The following is a 20134-nucleotide window of genomic DNA, read 5'->3' on the forward strand; positions in this document are numbered from 1 at the left end:
TATAACTCGCGCAAGGATGTGTACGCGAAACGGTACGTACCCTACGAGCGACACGTGGTTATTTAATTCATTACACTTTCCCTGAAACGCAGAGGAACGATCGCATCGGAAAAACTCAAGTAGTATAGCCTGCACGCGCGGCGACGCGCGAACCTGCCGTGTCGCTATCGAGACGATAAACGAACAAAGTAAATTTCCAAATTCTCGGCAACATTGAAATATATCTATCGCGATTGCGTTCCCACTGACCGCATCGAGTACCAAGAAAATCGCGTTACTGGCGCGTTAACGAGTCGTTAAGCGAGATTCCGATTGGAATAATTTTCTTCGAAAAATTCCGACTGTAATAATTTTGTTTAAAAATTCGTATCGTAATAATTTTGTTTAAAAAGTTCCGATCGTGATAACTTTGTTCAATAATTCCGATCGTAACGACTTCGTGTCAAAAATCCCGATCGTAATAATTTTGTTTAAAAATTCCGATCGTGATAACTTTCTTCGAAAAATTCGCATCGTAATAGTTTTGATGAAAAAGTTCCGATCGTGATAGTTTTGCTCAAAGATTCCGTTCGTAAGGACTTCGTTTCGAAAATTCCGATCGCGATAACTTTGTTCGAAAGATCCCGATCGCAATAATTTCGTTTAAAAATTCCGGTGGCGATAATTTCGTTGAAAAAGTTCCGCTGGTAATAATTTTGTTTAAAAATTCCGCTCGTAACGACTTCCTTCGAGGAATTCCGCTGGTAATAACTTTCTCGCAAAAATTCGGAATTCCGTTCGTTGTATCGATTCTCTCGGGTATACGCTTACCGGTGGATCGATCTCCGTAGGGTAAGTGGTTCGTCGCACGGGTTTCGTGCGCGAAACTCTCGTCCACCTTATGGCTCGTCGGATACGGAAACTTAAGCGATGCTCTCGAGTGACGAACGTACAAACGTGCAAAGTGTAACGCGACGTAATCGTACGTTCGTCGAACCGGTTGGCCCGCGCGTAGACCGCGCCCACGCGCTACCCACGCGGAATCCGCGACCGCGTTTGCCACCGGACAAAGGGACGTTGTACCGCTCATCGCGCGCGATTCCAGTTTATACCGAGCACGACCGGAGACGCGACGAAACTATCGTGCACGGTGCTCGTTCGTTCGAACGAAACGAGATCCTCCAGCCCGGTGTCGAGCTCTCGCGACAATTTTCGGTGATCGACGTTGTAAAATTCCGCGTCGTAAGATCTGGTAATTTTTCGCGAGAAGGGCGCCAACGAACGAATCGAAGATCGAGCGAAACGCCGGGCACGGAAGAAAAAGAGGGAAGAGAATTTGACCCGAAACGGCCGAAGAAACGAGTCGCCGGACCTACCGATGAAACGGGACGCGTGTTTTCGAGTGAACTTAACGCCGACCGTGGAACTCGATTTAAAATTAGGGAACTCCGGTGGGGGCCGTAGAAACAGGAGAAGGGGAAACGCGGTCGGTTTAATGCGGAAACGCGTGCGCTTTGAATTTCCAACGACCGAGTTCGAATGCGTTTCGCGTGTCCTCGGACTTTTCGAGCCGGGCATCGGAGTGGGAAGTTTCCTCCCAGTCTCTGGCCAATAGTTAATCCAGGAAAGAGAAACTTCCGCGAAGTCGTGCGCTTTGCTCGTGCCCCTTCTTTATTCTTTCGAATGGCGCAACTTCCCGGAGCAATCCCCCCCACCTTCTCGCGCTCTCGCTCTTGTGTACCGGTCTATCTCGCGAATTGGAGAACGTCGCGTAAAAACGCTCCGTGAATTCACGAAAGGATCGTTCCCCGATGATATTCACCGAGAACTGTATTCGGTAGCATAAATTCTGACCACGATACGGAGACGTTGGATAATATTCCACCGGATACCTATATACGATTCGGGGATCCATCTTTTTTCAAAACGTACATAAATATCCCGAACGAAATTAGTTCGCCGTTCGATGTACATTTTCGAATCCCATTTCCCGAGTTTAAGAACGCAACCGATATACCCTCCAAGGTAAGGCGATTCTTATAAACGATAAAACTTCGCCGAACGTACCATCGTCGGGAGAAATTGACGCGTACGTTTCACCGATGGGTTTCACCTACTTCGAGGAAACACTTGGTTGAATTTTTCGCGCGATTCGATCGTCCACTTTGCGCTTACTCTCGCGATCGTTAATTTCACCGCTGCGAATTATTCTCGAAAGACGTAACAACTCGGGTGAAAAAATTCCGAACAGACGCGCCGCCTCGACCCTATCGAAGGACAAATTGTTTATCGATATCGTGACGTTTAATTTCGTATTCCGCGCGCGTTTTGATCGGTTATGAAACGGTCGGGACATTAATCTTTGAATTGTCGTTCCGTGCACCAGAAAGTGGGAGGGTTCGCTTTGTTTTCGTTTCGTGTGCGCGCGTTGATCTCGAACGAAATATATACACGGTTATAAATACGCAACGCGTCGTGAAAGCCGATCGGAAAAAAATCGATCGGGATTTCGACAACGGGTATTTTCACAATGGAGAAAAATTCTCGGGTGAGAAAATTCATAGCGTTAGACGTGAAAATTTATCGCGGCGAGTGGCCGGGACGAGACGAGTTACAATTGTTGCAACTTTTTTCGAAGACAAGAGACCGGTTTTATTCTTCGTAACGGACTTGCGTTGTCGAGTTTGCGGACACTTTACAAACAACGTACCGCGCTTGGGAAATATCTATTTTTCTTTCACGAACAACGCGAAAGTTCAATTTTTTCTTCGATGCACTTCTCCTACTTTACTTTGCGTCTAAGACGATATCGTAAAACGTATGTACTCGCACTCACGAGTAACCCAATCGTCGTTAACGCGACTACCGTTGCGCGATTACAAAGTATTCGATTGGTATCGTTACGTTGAAATCCGATTCTCGAATCGGTACCTGATATTGTTCCAACTACGTCTACGCGGATCGTATTAATCTCCAAAGGATCGGAATTTACGCGACAGATGGTCGTTCGATTCTCATACCTATTGGAAATTCATGGCAAGCTATAAAGGATACGAATACCAATTAGACGCATAAATTGCTATTCGTTTGACAAACTTTTAACGAGATCGATAAAGTAATTGATCATTTTATTAACAAAAAGTAAAACCGTGTCCAGTATCTTTAACGTTTCGATGGTTCAATGTATCGAACAATCGATACGAAAGACCGACGTGGAAATTCCGCAAAAATAAATATACAAAAAAAAAAAGTAAATAGATTTTATATAAATACGCGCGACGAATAAGTAATCAAAATTATCAACGATTGCGAAATGTATTCGCGTAATAAAGTACAGCTAGTTATTAATCACGAATGATAATATTGCCTTAAAAATGCTCCGGAACGAACGTCGATGAAAATATAACGAAATAACCTGAATAATAAATTATATTCGAAAGTAGGGTAAATTTTTCTCACAATAAACACAAAAATTCCTCTTACCTGAAACGAAAATCAATTACCGCGGTCGCGACGGAGCGTGCCAATTATTTGTCCGTCGATTTTTAACTGAAAATTTCCTACCCCGATTGCCAACGTTGTTTAAATAATTTCTTACTCGCGCGCAATTGTTCCACGGCCATAAATGTCAAACGGAAGAGAAAATTTGTAATAAACGTTTTCGCGATATAACTCAATCTCCCGTCGCTTAAATGCCAGCACCGGATCACCGCGTTCTAAAACGTAGCCATAAAAAACTGACAAAACGATGTTTCGTTTTATCGCGGTTTTCGTAAGAATTTATAATGTCTGTATTCTCGACGAACAATTCTTCCAACGTCATCCTCTATCGTTCGTATCGAATAGCTACAACGTCTCCGGTTCGTCGCGATCATTTTTTTTTAAATTTACGTCGTCTATCCGTGAAAAAAAAAAAGAGAAACACGACCAACGAGGGAAATTTAATTTTCCTGCCGATACGACGTCACGTGTTTGTTTTCCTTTTCTTTTCTTTCTTTTTTTTTCGAATTCGGCTCAATTAACGGAAAGGTAATCGGTTACGTGCGCGAATAGCGGCGAACCGGTTCCGCTCGCTCGCGAAAGACAAGGGCGAGTGTCAAGTTTAAACGGGCGCATCGATTGCACCGAGCGAATGCACTTTCTCTGGGCGTTGATTTCTTCGCTGTAAGCGCTACCTGTGGGTTCTATTAGGATCGACCTGCGCCGGCTACTTTATTCCGAAACTAACAGATGGCCTCGCATCCCGCTTTCTCACCTGTCCGTGGCTACCTGTGCCCGTCGCCTTCGACCGCGATACGTCTTCGTCGCGATGCACTTACCTATTGCACACTCGCGCCACCGCATCGCGGCAATAACGTTCCGTGTACCTCCGTCGAACGGTTTTCGATTAATTGGAAAGCTGCACTCGCATCGATTGAACCGCTCGAAACACGGCACAAAGAACCTCGCCTCGTCGAAAGGCATCGAATTGAATACCGATCGATTATAATTACGTTTCGTGCGACTCTTGTTGCCTCGCGTTTCGATAACATTGCCAATTCCTAATTCGTTCTTCCCGTTCTTCCAACGTCCACTCGCACGAAAGAATCTTTTTTCTGTTACGATTCACGCGCTCGTACGATCGTTTGAAACGTAAAAATGATTTTTAAACATTTCCTACTCCACGAATCCGAACTCCTCGTTTGTTTCCGGATTTCTAATAAATTTACAGAGATACCGTTTTCGAAGTTTCACTGTTTCGATTCTCTTCGTTCGTTTCTGGATTCGCGATAAATTTACGAGAATATCGTTCCGGAGTTTCACAATTTCTATTCTCCTCGTTCGCTTCCGGATCTGCGATCAATTTACAAACATACCGTCTCAAGGTTTCACAATTTCGATTCTTCCTCTTTGTTTCTAGTCTTAGGAATAATTCCTGAGAATTTAATCGATCTTGCGTAATATACGTTAAAAATTACCGATACGACGAGGGTAATTTTTCAAATTCTCTTTCACTTTGTCTCGATATTGCACTCGGTAGAAATGTAATTTATCTCTATTCGAAGATCCGAGATACGTTATATCCCGACATCGACATTCCTCATCGCTCAATGTGCAACGAACTGATAACGAATAAATTCGTCGAAGATGCCCGCGAAGTTGTCTCGCGAATATTATTCACAATTCGAACCGTCCGGTTTCTTTCGTATCGAGGGAAACAAATCCGTACGAATCCGGACTAATAGCTCGCATTAATTACCGAGTCGATAATTGGTCCATCTCGGAAAGAGAGAGTTCCAAAGAACAAGTTTAAACCGGTAAATTACCGTGTCGAGCGGTGTACGGTAATCGTTACCCCGTGAAAATTTCCAAAGGAAACAAAACGCTGGTGCATCATCGATGCTCCGTGGTCGTTGTTATTTTCTTTGTTACTTGCTCGATAAATGGCAATTAGAGAGCGCATTCGCGCGATAGCGTACGATCGATACAGGGGACAGAGTAGAGGGGCTTCGCGTTAGCTGCTGCCAATTACTCTTCACCCCTCATTGGCCAGAAATTTGATCAAGTTCATCGGTTACTCTTTTGACAGCTAGTAAATATCAACCGATTTCGCAACAATCCCAATTACCTCGTAAAAATTGAAATTAAAATCCCGAAGCAACTCCGTCGTAATTGGCGGTATTCGCGAATAATCGATAACTCCATTGAATACTCAATGAACGTTCGTGTCTGTGTCTCTGAAAAAGAATTAATTATCGAAATACAGCGATAATCTTTCCACTCGTGGCAAACGTTGTCGAAACATTTGCAACCGCCCGATTTTCGACGTTCGAAACGAATCGATTAAAAAAATAACCGCGATCCATTCGTTTACACTTCGCGCAGAAACTTCGCGACTCGAGCGGTCGATACTCGCTCGAAGAAAGATTCGATTATCGAAACGATAACGTTTACGTGCAAGAAACTCGTTAAACGTTCCACGTACCGACTAACCGTCGAATATTTGATCGCTCGTAGATTCGCAAAGTGTTATCACTCGCGAAATGAAATATCAAGTCGAATACAGAAACACCGTTGTTTACGTACAAGAAACTCGTTAAACGTTCCGCGTACCTATTCACCGTCGAATATTTAATCACTCGTAAATTCGCAAAGCGTTATTACCGGTAAAATAAAATATAAATCGAGAAAACAACTCCGTTCGTAATTTCGGTGCGCGAGAAACTCGTGGTTCAACACCGCGTTCAAATTCGACTTTACGGTTACTCAACGCGACCGCGTTTCTGAACAACTTCCGTGTAAAAAAAAAACAAGAACAATAAACGACACACCGTAGCGCGACGCAATAATAACATTTTTATCGATTACGTCGCTCACCTAACTCGTCGATGAAAAGAACTCGTTAAACGTTCTACGTACCGCCTCCTCACCGTCGAATATTTAATCGCTCGTGGATTTACAGAGCGTTGTTACCCGTGAAACAAAGTAAACCGGGTAAAGTCGGTAAATCGACTTCGTTAACCGGGATTCACGCGTGTAGCGTCGCGACGCTGGGAAGAATCGGTCGTCGCGGTCCGATCTTCGAGAATCTCGGTACGACGCGCGTCGACCAAGGATTCAGGAAGCATCCACCATTTTTTGCGACATCCGGTGTGCAAACACGTCGCTCACTCTTGGAGTGCATCGATCACGCGCGAGTACATCCGTGGTACGTAAATCGGGCCGGATAGGAAACTCTTGATCTCGAGAACGCGCTCGTCGAGGGAGCGCGGGAAAATAAATAACGAATCTCTCGTTCGTTGTTCGAGAAGCAAAACGTGTATTTGATTTTTGGCCAATCGAGGCGCTCGTATCGAAAGATTTTCGCGGCTCTGCGTAACGATTACCCGAGAGTTAATTCGATTCCGGAAAAACAAATCACGGTGGATCGTTTCGCGCCGATGTTAATTTGTTTTCGTCGAAGCGAATTTATTCTACCGGCCGATTCCGTACGCACAAAATCGTAACCGTTCGAGCTCTCGTACACGATATCGTGACAATGCGTACGATCGTTTGTTGTTGTTCGTAGACGTACCCGGCCTGTTGCAATTCGCCGTACCGGCCCACGTTCCTCGTCGTCTTAATTTATTCAGAGAGGAGCCGCGTATCGCGAGAAACATCGAACGAGCATCGATTCGCGATTCGCGCGACGAACATCCTGTAGCGTTCGAAATAATTGCGAGATTACCTACTCTAACGACTTAATGGCTCGACAAGGTCCCCCGATGCTCACCGACCAGTTACGTAAGCGACTCGTTCGATAAAAATGTTATTATTGCATCGCGTTACGGTCTGTCGTTTATTGTTCTTTTTTCTTTTTTTTTTTTTACACGAAAGTACATTCTTACCAGAAACGTGCTCGCGTTAATTAACGCGTGGCGCGTTATCGAAACTCGAGAAATCGCGAAGCAAGAGGTTAACAATAATTGGTCCTCCGTCATCGAGTAAATTAATATCTCGCGTCTGTCGAGAATATTCTCCATCGATCGAGATTTCACCCATATACCTATTTATTTACAATTCTGTAACGAAACGTTTATCGCCTAAGCTGTTTCTTCCGTGTTATATTTTTTTACAAAGAGAAAATTTCGAGGACAGTGAAAGTGTGCTTCCTGTTGATTATGAATCGCGTTATTTGTTAAATTTAAATCGTGGAACAAAGGGTGAACGTTCTAAGGCGGTTCAACGGAACGAGGTACGCGCGACATTCTAAGCAAATCAATCGGCGCGTTTTATTCGACCGAAACGAGGATCAATAGCGTCATTTGTAACCGAAAGTGGGATCGGTATAATCGTTCGTAATGTACGCAAACACGTCCGAGAATAAATTTCTCCCAAAGGATCTCCCGGAAGAATACCAGCGCGTGCGTGCATACGTCGCGTTTTCGAGTTATTAAACATAATTTGATACAAAATATGAAAAATGATACCGAAGATAGCCATGAAAATTCGTAATAGATACTTGGAAATAGATACTCTCCCAATGACGGAACACGAGAACCTCCTCGCAGAATTTGACCGATCGATGCACCACGTATGAAATAATTTTTTTCAAAGAGTTTCGTTCGCGTTCGATTTTCAACGCAAAATGATCCGCTAAGGCGAACTTTGACCGGGACGAGCGCGAAAAAATATTCGCGGATACATTTCCCGATAATGGAACACGGAAACCTCGTCACTTTCCCTCGACAGAAATGCTAGCGCGGACGAGTTTTAACAACGACAGCTACGAACAAATATTCGGGAATATATTTCGCCAACGACCGAACAAGGGGATCTGGCGGCAGATATTTGATAGATGCGGTGGATCGATGTCGGTATACCGAAAATAAAATAATTTCCAGCTCGAAGAAGCCGATCCGTGTTCGATACCGCTCGATGGAAAAAACGAATATTAACGCATCGACAATCGCGTCAAATTTCCATAATTAAGAATGTCCTTTAGATTTCTTCAAATTGTACCGCGGAAAGTAGAAATACTCGGTAGATACTCGTGTATTTAGTATTTCGCAGTATCGTCGACGGCGGTAACGTTACTTAAAAGTTTACAAATATTAAAGTTCGTTCCTTGTAAACGCTTCGATGAAACGTTTCAACGCCGGAAATACCAAAGGGTTCAATTTGACCTATTTGGAACTTGTTTTTAAAATTACTCTTTGTCTATAATATTCATAGACAATTATCAAAGTAGAGAAATATACTAATTTTCCTCGTCCAACTTCAAAGATACGTACGTGATCCCATACAAGTAGCAGTAAATTCGGAGCACCGGTCACAAGTGACCACCATTGATCGTGTTAACCGTTGACAAATGCGAAAAAAATATTCGCAAAAGTGTTGATCCAACCCGGTTACAAACTAGACGCGATCGATGTCCGATTTTACAAACTAATTCACACCCGATTGGATAGTTACAATCTCGTGGAATTTTACGCGCGAGAATCGCTCGCGTAGGTGAGTTTTATCTCGACGCTGTGGGAGCCACGGTACGTTGCACCTGCAACTTACACCCGTTGAGGTCGAATGATACGAAGGAGGCGATGAAATTACACGCTTTCACTACCGACAATGCAGAAGGTCGATGTTACGGGAGACGATCGCACGTTGAATTCGTCGTTTCGATCCTGTTTTCCGAGCCGCGACGATCGCGAATCGAACGTGACGATTCTCACGACGAAACGAAATTCGTCGTTCAGCGTCGCAACGAATGAACTCACGAATCGTCCGAAATTCCAATTTTAACGGGACCGAAAATTATTTTAACACACCGTCCGCGTTCCGCGTTGTTCAATTTGCATAATACGCGAGCGGTGAAAAAATGTCGCGACGCTCCTTTTTGCGCGCGCCGCGACGAATTGCATCGTTCACGATTTTGGAACAGATTGCACGTTATCATTGTCCGAACGGATACGAGCCAGTGTAAATCGTACCATTGACCGTAATTATGAATCTCTGATAGTGCATTCGCCGGCAGCGATTCCAGTAACGCTGTTAAAACACTATTGCTAGCATTAACGTTTCGCGCGCACCGGTAGACTAATTTGCAAGATGCGCGCGGAACGTTTCTGTCGGTAATTATCGGATCGGGCGGACACAGTTTACGCAAACGATGATTTTAATCTATCGGAGATTTTGCTATCCACCGGTTCGGGAAATTAACCGATACGACGACGTTCGAACAAGTTCGGGTATTTTGTTACGGTTATAAATCGGGATCGAAAGTAAAATATAACAGAGAACCGGCGTGCCGCGCCGCGCCGCGCCGCGTTGCGATGCGTTGCGTTGCGCCGGCTCGTTCGGTGGATGTTCTTCCGCGGTCGCGTTACGAAGTTTATTTTCATCGGGTATTAATACGCGGAAGCATCGACCAGGCTGGAGGATAAATTACGAAATAAAAAATTCGAAATATACTCGCCTACGCGATCGATACGAGCGGAACGCGAAATTAATCACCGAGCGCTGTCGGGATCGAGCGCGTGGCTCCCGATAAAATTCTCCGAGCGAAACCCGGAAAATTCCACCGAAAACAAAATAACAAGAAAATTACCCATTCGGTGGAACCGAACGAGAGGCATCCTCATCCCCGGAGAGCTTACCGAGTCAATCGAACTCGAGATTACTCGAGAAACACGAGCCTTTTCTATCCACGATGCATATTTGATTCGGCCGCGAAGCTTTTACGGAATAATTTACGATTCGACGGGTATTTCCTTGCTGCGTGCGATGCGAATTTCGAAACGACGTTTCGAAGACAAAGTTTCACGAGATCGATCCTCCCTCGCAACGATCTCACGGTGACGATAATAATAATAATAATAATAACACTATTCCCCGTTCGATTTTCCCGTTACGATCTTCAAATCTTTTTCCGCGATCTCGCTCCCTCGATGATACTCGTCGAATTCCAATCGACGTTTTCGTGGACGGTAATCGAGATTAAAACTTCTCGATTTCTACGCAGCGAGGTATTACAATATTTGCTCGCACGGAATTACGCATTCGCGTCGAACTCGTCGCGTCAAAGGAAATATCGCGAAAAGTTACCAAAGGAAACTTCTCTCGCGATTAACGCAAAATAATTACGTAGTAATGGAACGGTAACGAGTCACGGTAAATGGAGGGTTGTTTTACCGTCGGCCCTTCGCGTTACGCGAATTTCGAAGGGAATTGAACAAAATTTCAAAGTTAAAAATCGGGTAAAGGGAAAAAGGTTTCGAGTCTCTTGCTCGGCGTTATTTCAAACATTACGATCGCCTTTGTATTTACCCCTTCGTTGCAACGATACCTGGGAATATTTCTGGGCTCGTCGCGAGTGCTCGAACGCGAGTGTTTCAACGTTCGGATTCGTTGGAAAAAGAATCATTTTCAAGTGGAACTTTGATTGCACCGAACGAAAGAATCGATAGTCGTTTTCAAACTCGACCACAAGTTATCAAGAAATTGTAATCGACCGCACCTTTCGGAAACTTCGATCGAAGATTCGATTTCGTAGAAAAAATACTAGGTTGTTGGATAAGTTTCTTCCATTGTAAAGAATACCACGACAACTTTAAACAACCGTAAATATACGAACGAGTCGACAGATCTACGCAAATCTTCGCACATTTTCACGAAACGGTGGTAACATCTTTAGAAAAATAAAATCACGAATCTAATAGCTCCGTTTCTTGTCGAAGGTTGAAACTTATCGAGCAATCTGTTATATATCGAGAATTCGGATCTCGATTCGTACCTTGAAGCAATCACTAGCCGCGTTCGTTAAACGCGTGGACGTTATCAAATTACGCTTAACGACGGGGGGAAAGTCGAACGAAATGGAGCTACAATTGGGTGTAATTAGTTCCCCCACGTGAAGAGATCTTCGCACCGGGAACGACGGGGACCGAGTCGCTAACTTTTATCTCGTAACGCGTTGCTCCGCTCTGTCCTGTTAATTATTCATTTGCACACGAAGCGGTGTCTCCGTTGAACTTTTCACTACCGTCGAAAGTTTGGGGAACGATCTATTCCGCGTGCTCCAGGAACGTTCAGCCTCGCGGTGAAAAACTACGCGACTGCGTCCATTGTTGACGTTGACATTTTATTTATTTATTTATTTATTTATACATTTATTTTAGACGTAAACCGTGAGGGTGGATAATAACGAACCACGCTGATAGATAAGATGAAAAATATAATTCGTGAACAGAATAATTAGGTTACACGATAACACGATAGTTTACTTTCACGCACGCTTTTACTACTTTCTTCTCACTCTGCGATATACATAATAGATTGTTCAATAAGTTTTGTTATTGTATAGAATAAGCTTTGTTAATTGTATAGAAATAATTAAAATTATAGGTGAAACTTCGTTATTTTTCAAGGTCATTCTTGTCCAAGAGTTTAAGGTCATTCTTATAGATACTATTTACATCGCTCGATCTCGAGAGATTTTCATTTTATTTACACGATCTAAAGTTACGATCTATAAATAATTTCTGTACGTTTCACACAGGTCGCGACAATCCTCCGTCTCGTATCCTTCGGTGTAGGGGGTTTGTTAAATCGAAAAATATTTTAAAATTGTTCCTCGTAGACAGAGATCCAAGTGAGATCCGGAGAATTAACTTGCTACTCTACTGTTCCTCCTCGTTCGATCCAACGTTCAAAGAATTGAGTATCAAGTTGTGTCCTTGCTATTCTAGAATGGCGACCTGAACATCCATCGTGCTGAAACCGTATACTTTGCGCAACATTTAACGACACGTACGTTAAAAGACTCGTTCGAAACAATTATTTCGCTCTCGCTCAATTATGAACGCTCTCGTGACGAAAATCGTGACATAAACAAACTTTTCGGTAGAAATAACGTTAAGCGCACCGATGTAAATTTCTCGAGATCCAACGAACGAAACAGTATGATTCGTAAGATTGTTGAATCATTGTTGTGCCGCGCAAGAGCGATGAAGAAAGATATAGAATACGGTGAAAAAAACATCGATGACCTATAATTGACTCATAAGAAAAAAGAAATAACCTTGGAAAAGGAATAATACCACCGTCACACGTGTTCTTTCAAACGTTGCTACTTTGTACCGGAGAGTTTTCTCATAGAATCATAAACAATAGAAACATTTAAGTGTGCCCGTTATAATGCTCAACTACGTGCACTACGAATATCGATGTGCGTACTTCAATATTTTATAATTTTCCTCTTTCATTCGCAAATGCGCACAACGTTCTACAAAAGAGTGTTCTCTTTAATCCGTAACATTTAATATTCTACCGAAATGGAACAAAGTCCACCGAATAATTACTCCATTTAAAATTTTCACCAAAGCGATCTCGACGATAGATCGCTACACACATCGTACGTGTATCCAAGGTACGTTGAACTTTGATCAATGTTCCTAAAATTACACAATACCTGCGTATAACGTTCCACGCTTTTCGAAACAAAATTCTGCGCTCTACCGTTTTGCGAAAAACGCGTTAAAATCGGAGGAGGAGAAAATTGTGCCCCCTCCGATCGAAAATCGAGAAAAGAGTTCGCGTCGACGTAAACACGAAGAGTCGAGCAAAAGTATGGCGAGAATGTTCGTAAAATTCGACGCACGCTTTAATCGGATATTGTTTGCGGGAAGGTAATACGAGTTGACGTTCCGGCAAGAAATCCGATCGTATTTATTACTTAATCCAATAGCCGCGTCGGTATCCACCGAGGAAGCTTGAATTCCGACCGTGACGCGAATTTCCATAATCTTATTCGGAGAACGAACGAATTAATCGTTGAAATATTTAAACGGTCGCGCGCGGAGGACAGCTTCGAGACGGTGCATCATCGGGGGGCGCGTGCCTCGAAAATTGAATCGTCCCTCCGAGCGAAACTTTCGTTTTTACGCTTCGAACGACTTTTAATTCCTCGTTTCGCGCGTAAAAAAAAAGAAAAAGAAAAGTGAAACGCGTTACGATTCTCGTTCGAACGTAACCGCCATCGGTGGTGAATTTACACGCGCGTTTCTCGCGTCTTCCAGCCGCGGTGGCGATGTTACACGTAAAATGGATTTCGCGATAAGGTGCGCCTATAAAGCCACGCGCACGGTCACGTTCGAGCTCGCGCGAACGGTGTCGTTTTTATTTCGCGTCGCTCGAGCCATTTTTCACGGCGTTACGGCGCTTTAAAGTTTCGCGGCCTCACCGACGAAAATCGTCGACGGTGGTAGCACATGTACGTTGCATCGACGATCACATTTTCGAGACTCGTAAACGAGAGGGGCGTGTCCTCGTGGCGAATAAGTGGCCTCCGTTGCACAAGATACGATAACGTTGACGGAATACGGCTTCGCGGCGCGTGCTCGAACATTTATTCATTCGTGTATTTTTGTACGGGGGGGACCCGTCCGTTATTACGGCCGGGTAGATTTTATAGATACATCCGTGACGATACGTTGTACCCGATTCCGGGGCCGTTGACAAACAACGAACGTTAATTACGCGCGAGATTAAATTCGAAAGTATCGCGCGCGCAACGTCCCGCGGTGTCTGGACGAAGCGAATACCGATGAGTTTCGGAAAATTACTTTGATTCTTCGCGCAGATGTTACAAAGTAACTTCGTTAATATTGCCCACGGTTTTACGGACAAAGTGTCTCGAAGTTAGCTACGAGCTCGGTGTACACTTGGTCGTTGAACTTTAACGGATTATCGAGTGCGTACCGATGAAATTACCGACGAACCGTTACCATCGAGTCCGGTGTAAATTCGAAAATGGTATCGCGATGCGAAAATGTCGGTGAATATTCGTTCGATGGTTTCGTCCGCTCAAAGTGCGAACATTTTTGATATTTCCAGCTGCTCTCCGTATCGAGTCAATGGCTCGTTGAAAGTTCAGGAAGCCCAATTAATTTCGTTCAGTCCCGGTATTACCGTCTACGTATTCCATAAACACGGCCCGTAACACTCCTACGTTAACATGTCGCATAATGAGCTGGATTAATAACGGGAATTCCTGGCGACGTTACCACGGGCTGGTGAAATATGCGCGACGGCAATTACGCATCTCGTTGAACGCATTACCGCATGGAAATACTTATTTGTTCGCTCGGGATCGCGTCACGGCCCAGCCGGAAAGTTTCGAGCGAAAGAGAAGAGGAGTCGCCGTCTTTGCTCTCCTCGATAACCGTGCGTTGAATCGAATCGAAACGCGATCGAGAAAGTAGGCTCGATACTTCCAATCGGAATGGAACGTTTAGGTGGGACGTATTGTTCGCGTACGTAATATTCTCCCCGTTAGAAAAGAGGAAAATAGAAAAAAAAAGAGAGAGAGAGGAGCTGGAAAGAACGTGGAAGCGGAGATGACGATAATGTTCCTCGGATCGCCGTAGGCTTTTCTACGAAGCTGGATCGAATCCCGTTGAAATTTTACCGCATTTCGTCTCGCTGGAGGCGTACGATCCATAAACAGAAAAATCGCGCAGAAATGCCAATGTAGAAATATCGGAGCAATTGTCTCGAAATACGCGGATAAGTCGAACCGGTGCGCTCCCGTTTTAAATACAAACGCGGCTCTCCGAATCGATTCGATCGTTTCTATTTGAGAAATTGGAAACGGTGACCAATCTCGATAGACGTATTCTCGGGAATACGATCGATCGAATATCCGCGAATCTTGGAAAACGCGAGATCGAACGGATTCGATGAAAGTAGGACCGTGCACGATTTTGTTTCAACTAACGAACACCGTGGACAATGATCTCGCGATAAATACCGAGCGCGATATTCCGCCGAATCGAAGAACTCTTGTACGAGCGATCTCCTTGTATTTTCGATATATTCGAAAAGCGATCGCGTTCCCTCGACCAGCTGTGTACGTTCTCGAAACTCTTCGAACAAAAGTAAATCGAAACTCCCGTGTCGGGTTCGAAGCCTGTCCGTCGACCGGTGAAACGGTTATGCGCGAAACGAAATATCGAGTATCGCGATGACCCGTCTGTTTCCGATCGAAGGGGGAAGCTCGACGAAACGAGGTGTTTCGATCGTTGCATCGACAAAGAAACAGTAGAATCTTGTTATCGTTGAGACACCTGTGAACGGTAATCGAATCTTTGTACCGACATCCACGGACGATTATAGCCGATAAATCACCGAAACGAACCGCAAAGCAAGATCGTATCGAACGTGTCGCTCGAGTGGATCGAAATCGCGAAACAATCGGTACGATCTCGATCTTATTTTCATTTTCGCGCCATCGGGTCCGGAAGTGATTCGTCGCGAACGTTGATAATCGTACTCGAAAGCGTTTCGTTCTCGGTAAACGCGATACGTTGAATTCGGCTCTTAACCTAGATCGTTTCTCGCGAAACGAAGCGGAGACTTTAGACGCGAGGTGGTCTTTCGATCGGTATCGAAGTCGAAGCGTCGTCGCGAGCGTTATCCGTGTACAGACTTCGGAGGAACCGGCTGGGTGTACGCGTACCTCGGTTCGTTTGCAAGCGTGCATACACACCGGGATGGATGCTGGTCCGATTGCGAGCATAAATTACGAGGTACCGGGCGAATGGAGCACACTCGGCCGTAATATTCGGATCAGTCGCGCGGAAACACGACGTCGAAGCCGGGAAAGGGTCGAGGCTCTAGGTTGCTTCTCCTCCAAAATTACACCGAGTTTCTGCATAACGTCGACCGTAATGTTTGACAAGTTCCGAACAGCCGCGCCTCGACGCGTAAAATCTATGCGCCGCGTTCGTAAAATTACACGCACCGTGTAACTGAAATTTCAACAGCGCCTAACATTCATCGAAAACACCAGCTGCCTTCGTCCAATCTTTTCGCATCGGATCTCGCGTGAAATTGAGATCAATTTCGATTACCAAGATACGCGAATTCAACTTTCGAAACCGTTGAATCATCCGCGAGTCTTTGTACAAATATTAGCGATCGCAAAATTTCACGCAACCGTAACTGAAATTCCAACGGTGTCTATTTATTTACCAAAAGTTTGGGTTACACTAGCCGAATCTTTCCGCGTCGAGTCTCTCGAGAAATCGAGATAAATTTCCGTTCAAAAATATACAAATTGAACGTTCGGGACTATTAAACCATCCGAGCGTCTTTGTGGAAATATTACGATCGTAAGACGCGCAGTTGGAAAGTTGAATTTCACGCAACGTTACTTCAATTCTAACAGCGCCTATTGTTTGTCAAAAGTGCGCGCTGCATTCGTCGAATCTTTTCGTACCGAGTCTCTCCCGAGAAATCGAGATAAATTTGTATTCCAAGATGTACAAATTAAACGATCGAGATTATTAAACCATCCGAGCGTCTTTGTATAGAAATATTACGATCGTAGGACGCGCAGTTGGAAAGTAAAATAACGCGCACCGACGACTAAAATTCCAGCCAATTAACGGAAACTGTTAAGATTCGAGATACGGTTTCACAGAAATTGAAGCGATCGTGTATTTTCAGATACAAGCACCCGAACGAAACGTTCGCGAGCGTTAAACCGCCTAAGCATCTTTCGATAGATATTGGACTTGGAAGGCGTGGGTTTAGAAAGACCCGGTTCGAACGAACCGGAAACACCGTGTCTCGCGCGATCGAACCGTAACGGTTGCGAAATTTTGTTTAAAATTCGTTTCGCGTGGAGGTTGGCGCGACGGTGAATATCGCGGGTCGAGTCTCGGCCGAATTCGCACGAAATAAAATACGAGGTCGTAAGTGGGACGAGTCCCGGGACGTCGTAAACAGATCCAGGAGTGTTTCGTAAATCAATGAGCCCGGTAAAATGGACGGAACCGGGACGTTTTGCGGATCAGCTCGAGCGGAACCGTGCACAAAAGCGGCCCGAAGATACGGTTTCGGGAATTTACCGATTCGCTCGAACGCCTTCGCGAACGGGCTCCGGGAAGTTCGAGGGAGACCTCATTGGTGGCCAATCGCGAGGAAATATCTATCGTTACGGATAGAGGAATCCGTAAGTGGCCGATTCTCGATCGATGTCCCCGTGACGGGACAAACGTCGAGCAAAGGAGAGGACTCGTTCATCGGCGAACGATCGATTACCGTTCCCGATGCGTGGGCCACTCGATGGAATTTCCTAGCCGCGATCTCGCGCGAAAGAGCGAGAAACGTTGATACCGGGAAAAATGTATCGTGTAATTGATTAAGGCATAAATAACGAGCGGTTGGAAAGCGAGTGCGTCGAACCGACATAAGTATCGTTACGTATGATATATGCGGGTCGAAACAGAGATCGGCTCGCAGCGGTCTTGAATGCAAATTGCGAGTCGCGGTGCGTTCGGTAGCGCCCACACGCGCATACCTGCCACAGACATCGGATATTAACGACCAAATCTATATATACATATATATATGTATATATATAATGATCGTTACCCGGTCTTTGTTTCAACGGATAGGACGTTAAGATCGCGTTGCCGCGTTACGATACGCGGCAAGTATGCGCGACTCTTCGATTCGTTTCTTTCCTGGAAATCGAGCAACGGGTTCGATCATCGATCAACGATTCGGGGTTCGGTGGATCGCGTCGTAAGCGCGGCGAGTCCCTGGCGATTTTTTTCCCTTTCCACGTTCGATTTCTCAGTTCGACGCATGCCGATTCGTGCGTGTAATTGGGCACACAGGTTGCAAAACGGAGCCTTTCTATTTGAACCTTTAGCAGCGTGCACAGCGAGTGTTAAAAGTTGACCAACAGCGAGGCGAAACGAGCTCCCGAGCTTCGCTAGGAAACTGTGCGAACGATTCGTGTTCGGCTCCCGATAAGAAACGCCGGTCCCCGTACCGGGGCGCGCGTTACGAATCGTGATTCATAAACTTGTCGGATTCTATTGAACGCGGACGTGATTAATCGCTCGGAATCGCGATAAAAATTAACGCGATTGTTGCCGGCTGAACGCACGTACGCAATTGTTATCGACCTTTTTACAATCGCGCGACGTCCGACCCCGATTATTGCTTTTTTCCTTCCGGTCGAGGATTCGAGCGTTCGTCGTTTACCGCGAAACGATCTTTCGGTTTTCCTCGATAACGCCGACTTCGTCGAACACGAGACGAGACGCAACCCTCGTTTCGAAGTTCGATCTTGGGTTTTTTTTTTTACGCACCGTACACGCGGAGGCCGAGACACGAATTTTAATCCGCGACTGCTCGCATTGAAACTTCGCAAGCCGAGTTAGCCACGTCTGTGTTCTCAATCCGGTAAGTTTAAAACGAGGAAAAAGTGTATGGGATAACGCAAAGGTGGCCGCTCCAAGTTCGGAGAAGATCTTTCCAACTAATATCGAGTTTACAACCAGCCGGTCGCTTCACGCTACCCGCGTAAAAAATCATTCGAGGCTCTGGACTTTGTCGCCGTTATCGTCGATATCCCGGTAATCCCGCGAGTTGCTAGGATTTTGTAGCTCCTTCGCGACTCGATGCGAATCTCGAGGAACTGGACCGATTCGTGGACGACAGAAGGAGCGCAAGACATTCCATCGTGAAGAAAATAAGAAGAACAAAAAAACGGAATTTCGAGAAACAAAGAGGAAAATGTCGTTCGTGGGACGAAGTCGGTCTCGTAAGAACTGAAGAGATAAAATTAAGTCGTTGGAAAATCGGATAAAACCGGCATCTCGAGTTCCGGGTCTTCCTGCTCTCGAGACTCGAGGGTTCTCGTTTTCGCGGCTAATTTCGAGGTACCGGCCATCTCTGTGGGTCCGAGACGTCATCGTGGACCACCGTAAAGACGACACTGGGTTCCTCGGTCTCGACACGAACGACTCCGAACCGACGAGACTCGATATCGATTCCACTGGACTCGTAGGAACGGACAAGACCATCTTGGACCTCGTGGAACTCGATTCCGGATCCGGAGTGTCCAACGATACCGGGTTGGAGGAACTCGATACAGGCGATAACGTGCGCGTAGAGTTCGGTAGAGAGGTTCTCGGATACACGGTGTGTCCATACGGACGAGTCTACGCGCGAAACCCGCACGAAACTCCCAGCGACCGATATACGCGACACCCTCGAGCTCTCGCGGAGACCGCTCGAGGATCAACGAAAATCTATCACAAACGTTGTCCGGTTTTCGAATAAAAATTTCTATCTTTTGCAGCGGTCGTCGAACACTGGCTTCCAGCATCGATCGCGCTTTCGGTAATCCCCGGTCCGAGTATCCACCGAAGTCCCAAAAGTCCCTAGGATCGAACAGAGATGACTCCGAATCGACGAGAGTTCGCGCCGGATTCTAGGGATTTTCGGAAGTTTCAAGTTACTCCGAGATCTGGGAAGCTTCCCAGGGTCCCTCGGACCTTGGAAATTTCGGAGAGTTCCGAGACTTCCGTGCGATCCGGAATATCCTCGACCTTCGAGATCGGCCACGGACTCCTCCGAGCCCGAAGTTATCCGTATCGGGTTCCATGGATCCGATGTCGTGCGCGGTGGCGCGCGAAAGTATCGGGCCGCAACATTTTTCCACGAGAACATCCGAATACGAAATTTTCGATGGAATTTATCGAATTTGTATCGACGAGCCCGGATACGCGAACGATAAATCGTTGGGGCATCGGTACGCGGGAACGTCCCGTGTCCAAAGTATCGAAAACGGTCGCTTCGAAGTAAATTGCGTTTACTCTTTCGAGGAGTAATT

The 20134-nt window shown here is 45.4% G+C and overlaps 1 protein-coding gene across 5 annotated transcripts in view; it reads left to right on the forward strand.

Annotated features, from left to right (window-relative positions):
* The window catches only part of Rhogef3 (Rho guanine nucleotide exchange factor 3), a 204381-nt gene that overhangs the window by 71011 nt on the left and 113236 nt on the right, over positions 1-20134 (forward strand). The gene's annotated exons all lie outside the window — the stretch shown is intronic.

The sequence above is a fragment of the Ptiloglossa arizonensis genome, chromosome 3 (genome assembly GCF_051014685.1).
Source record: "Ptiloglossa arizonensis isolate GNS036 chromosome 3, iyPtiAriz1_principal, whole genome shotgun sequence".
NCBI lineage: Eukaryota > Metazoa > Arthropoda > Insecta > Hymenoptera > Colletidae > Ptiloglossa > Ptiloglossa arizonensis.